The sequence below is a fragment of the Rhinolophus sinicus genome, linkage group LG09 (genome assembly GCF_036562045.2).
Source record: "Rhinolophus sinicus isolate RSC01 linkage group LG09, ASM3656204v1, whole genome shotgun sequence".
Lineage (NCBI taxonomy): Eukaryota > Metazoa > Chordata > Mammalia > Chiroptera > Rhinolophidae > Rhinolophus > Rhinolophus sinicus.
Genome location: NC_133758.1, coordinates 105,175,192 through 105,180,413, shown reverse-complemented (window position 1 = coordinate 105,180,413; position 5,222 = coordinate 105,175,192).

The window sequence follows — 5,222 nt, the reverse complement described above, 5'->3', positions numbered from 1 at the left end:
CCGCCTCCCGCTCCCTCCGCCTCCCGCCCGCCCGCCCTCCTCTCTCCTCGGGCGCCCTCCTCCCGGGCGGGCAGCGCGCAGCTCCGCAGGCTCTCGGGCAGGCAGCCGGGACGGGCAGTGCACGTTCCCTCCGGTCCCGGGGCTCTTCCCGGCGGGCTCTGTTTACATGCTGTGTGTAACGGGGTGGGCGGTGGCCAGGGACGGCGCAGCGCCGCGCCCGGCTCCTCCCAGGCCCGCCTCCCCGCCCGCCCCTTTCGGACCGCCTAGGAGGCTGGCGCGGCTGGGGCGGGGCGCGGCGGGAGGGGCCAAGCGCTCCGCGGGCTCCTCTGTCCCCCCGCCCCCGGCCACTTTTTTTTTTTTTTTTTAATAAACGAACCCAAAGCATCCCTGGGTCCTCGCGAGGCCAGGGCCACCCCAGCCCGTGACGTCATGGGTCCCAGCCAATCACCGGAGCCTGAGACCTGGGCCTGGGCCTGCGAGCCGGGTGACATCACAGCGCGGGCTCAACATCCGCGGCTTCCCGGGTTACAGTGAAGCGAGAAAGCTGGTTGTCCGTCTTAACGTTTGTTTGGAGTTAGAAGGCCGGGGAAACAATGCAGTTTAAATGCAGGGGACGCCCACAGAATTGCAGATAATTTGTACCTTGTCTGAAGCTAGCAATGGAGGAACTGAGAAAGTCTAAGGCAAACGGAGCTTTTCTTTTCCAGAATCAAAGCTCTGTCCTGTAAAGGATGTAAAGAAATGTTTCCCCTAAATACATTTATTAGACACTGATATGAATGCCCACTTGGAAAGGAAGATGAAACTTTTCGGGTTTTTTTTCTCTCTTTAACATAAATCTGAGTATTTCTTAGAAATAAGCCCATATGACTAGCTTGTGTATTATTCAGCTTCACGTCATATTGCATAACCTAAAATGATCAACGCTAGTTTGGAAGAGGAGAAAGTACATTTTAAAATAAGAATGCATGGCCCCACGATTGCACCTGTTGAAGGCTCACTGGCTGCCAGGGCTCGACAGGCATTGCTGGATTGCGGAAAATGCATTGACAGAACTCGCCCGCTGGAATTGGGTGACTACTAGCAGTGACACGTTAAATAGTTTTCATTCTCCAAACATTCAATCAGCTTTTATCTTTAAAGTTTGTCTTCTGAACCAGGCACCGTGCTAGCCCTAGGAATATAAATATGAATAATACGTGTTTCCATCCTCAACTGGCAGGCTAACCAAGGGAAGCTCATGACACCACAACTCCCTTTGAACACACCCTTTACTCAATAGTATAGATGTGATTCCGGAAAGTTGTTTCTCTTGCACATGTCTGGAATAGGAATTCTTTTTCCTTGACTTATCTTAATAAATCAAAGCTGCCTCCCTACAGTGAAAATAGAAACAGCACTTAATCTTTTGGTGAGTAAGAGGTCAGGATGGTGATCAGCCCAAAGGAGTCCTAGGCATTGCATCTTATAGGATCTTTTTCCTGATGGGAACCATCCTTACCTGGAAGTTGATTTCCTGACTTCATAATTTCTCAGTTCTTTTAAAACAACTCAGCACAGCAAATGTTTATCGAGCATCAATTGGGTACCAGACAAAGATGCACAAGGCCCAGTTTTATTGCCATCAAGGAATTTACAGACTGTAAACTAGGCAGGATTCTAAGACCCCCAAGATCCCTGCCTCCCTGGTGTACACATACCTTCTCCTAATTATTCAAACACTAATCTAGATACTGCTCTGAGGGATATTTCAGAGGTAATCAAGGTCTTAAATTAATTGACTGTAAGATTACAGATTGTCCTGAGTGGGCCTGACCTAATCAGGTGAGCCCTTAAAAGGAATTGGGCTCTTCCTGGAGAGAGGGTCAAAGCATGAGATAGATTTATCATCAGGGAGATTCTCCACTAATGGCTTTGGAGATGGAAGGGACCACCTGGCAAGGACCAGAGAACAGAGTCTAGGAGCTGAGGCCACAGTCACCAAGGAAATGAGGCTTCAGTCCTTACAACTGCAAGGAACTGAATTCTGCCAACGACCTGAATGAGCTTGAAAGTGGATTTTCCATGGAGCCTCCAGACAAGAACTCAGCCTGACTGATACCAGATTTCAGCCTTAGGAGACTCTGAGCAGAGAACTCAGTTATGCCATGGCAGTACCAGAACTTCTGACTGAAGAACTGTGAGCTAATAAATGGGAATTGATTTAAGTTGCTGAGTTTGTTTTAATTTGTTATGCAGCAGTAGAAAACGAATACACAGGACGATGGAAGAGATAGCACATGAATAAAAAATTCAATATGCTGTTTTGTAAATGTTACAGATTGTTCCTTCCTTCCTTCCTTCCTTCCTTCCTTCCTTCCTTCCTTCCTTCCTTCCTTCCTTCCTTTCTCTCAAGGTAGAGCAAGCTTCGTTGCAATTTTACCTGGCTCTGTGATGTAAACCATTATATGCATTAGTCTGCCAGCCCCCAAAATGAAGAGATTCCTTAAATTTGAGACTAAAATATAGAAAATACAAAGCTTTTCTTCATTTGGGGAAGGAGGGAGTTTTAAAAATATGAGTGTTTTTAAATTTATCTATCAAGTTTGCTCCAAGTGATGAATGACCCTAATTACAAAGTTATGTTTATTCAACAAAAACTTTTTGTCAGAAGATGAAACATTCTCATGATGAAAAATAGAAAAATTACGCAATTGCTCAATGAGCTCAATGGATCCTGTTGGTTTCCTTAGAAAGGCATTGAGTTAAAGAGGAGACACTTGGGCGTTCTGGGTTGTTTCTCACCTTTGCAATGTTAAGTTTTATGTACATCTGCAACTTACTTAATTGCCCCAAGCCTCAGTTTTCTCTTCTGAAAATGGAGACAATAGTGAGATAAAGTATGTAAAATCCTTATTCTAGGACCTGGCACATAGTAAGAACTCAGGAAATGCCATTTTTACTCTTCATCTGCTTCTGGGGGATGATTTGTAGGAAGATTAGCTGATAAATTTTAAAAGTAAAATTCAGGAGTGCCATGAGGGTGGTAGCATGGTGAATACTAGTCACAGATGAAGAGAAATCTCATTTTCCCCAAGCATTTAGAGCAGCATTTCTCAATAGCAGCACTCTTGATATTTGGAGCTGGATAATTCTTTCCTGTGGGGAGTTGTCTTGTGCATTGTAGGATGTTTAGCAGCATCCGGGCGTCTCCCCCTACTCCCCCACCATTGTGACAACCATCTCCCCCTACTCCCCCCACCACTGTGACAAAATGTCTCCAGACCTTGGCAGATATTCCCTGGAGGGCAAAACTGACCCTGTTTGAGAATCACAGATTTAGAGAGAAAAGTCTTGTACCAGTTTTGCTCCAGTCGTTTTTTATTAACTAATGGAAAGAGTCCTGGAATGCGCACCTACAGAAGTTGCTTGAATCTTAGTTTGTTTAATGCAACTGGAAGTCAGCTGCTTAGACAGGAAGATGGTAAATCACTCTGCCTCCCTCCCACCTGGACAGAGTCCTGTGAAGCACCTTGTGTGGTGATATATTCAGGACAGTGATCATTCCAGAACTCCAGCCAGGTCTTCTGTGTAGCCTGAGGGTGAAAGACCATCAGGGCCTCCTGAACCCCCTTTCAGGGGATTTTGCCTTTGGCCGTTGTTTTGAAGCAGAAGGAACATTAAAAAGTATCTCCACTGGTGGGTGGAGAGTTGTGCAATCTTTATTTCATTTAGAGAAATATTTCTCTTCCTTTATGTAAATCTAGACTTTGCTCTTTCTGAACTACTGTTTGTCTTTGGGAGATGTGTGTTGATAAGAGAAGGGCTATTCGAACCACATGCTGGCTGGGACGTGGGTCTCAGGAGCCCAGTTTGGAATTGCAAAGCCCACCCTAGATTCTCTTGCTCAAGCCGACTCTTCTACCCACCCCTGTTCCCAAGTCCTCTGTGGCTTTGATTCTACTGGAAGGTTGACTTTAACGGATGATTTTACCTTTTATTTACTCCCACATTGTAAGTCCATTCAATTAGCCCTACCCTTTGGTAAATCTGCTGCCTCCAAACAGCCTTGTGGTTATGTGGTATGAGGAATTAGGCAGAAAGGGAAGTGTGGCAGCCCATCTCACATTCACCCTTTGAGCCCCAGGTAGTCCCACTGTATCAAGAGGGACTGCAGACCTCAAGTTCCAGGAAGTGACAGTAAGTAGAGAAGTCTGTGATTTGTCACGGAGGTGATGGGAGAGGTGAAAGAAGCCCAGGATCTGGAGAAGCAACACCTAAGAGGGCAACATACTATCCCCAATCCCTCTCTCCTTCCCAACACACTCAAGAAAAATGACACCTGGAGGGAGGGAGGATTAAAAAGGGCAGGCATGTGAGTTAAGCTTATGCCAAAATTTATTGCACTGCAACTCGAGTTTGAAAAAAAAATTAAAAGGAAAGATCAGCAAAATTTAAAAATCTACATGAATAAGTCATTGTGACCCAAATAACCCATAGAAATCAGGAAAAGGATTTACTTCAGCATTTCTGCCTTCTGACCAGAAAAATTCATCCTGAATTTTGTCTCTGCATTTGTCCATCTTAGTTTTTACAAAATCATTTCATTTTTGTTACCGCTCTAAAAGATTTGAATCTAGAATCTGAGGAAGCTCTGGGTGACAGGATTTGGCTACATTTCCCTCCAAAAGATGTCTATCTGATCAAAAAAGAAAACATTTTTCTATTATATATGTCAAAGAAACAAATACTTTGATTTGTTTAATTTCTTTTTTATTCATTTAAACACTTCAATATCCTGTTGTTCAGTTGTTCCCTCCTTGCTCTTACTTTCAACTAAGACAGCTTCTCATGCTCCCTACTCCTAGCATTTCCATTGCCTTCCTTCACCACAGCACAAAACTTGACTTTTCAGCAATATCTCCTCAGTGGTGCTGAGCGAGAAACACAGACGTTAAGATGGCAAACCAGTTGTTTTCACATCTTTCTCTTTCCCCTTTCTGATAATGATTGTAGTTCTGCCTGTCTTTTATTTGTCTGCTGAGGCTCATTTGGACCCAGTTATATTCACTCATTCTCTAGAGAGGTGTCCCAGGGGCATTGCTCCAGAGCTCCTTCCAGAGTGTGGATTTCCTCTGGGAAAATGTGTGTATTCAGGTAGTTTGCCAAAGAAGAAGCTGCCGCCATTATATTTGCAGACTGATCGCTTAGGATACGTCCATTTAATAATATACGACAATGTG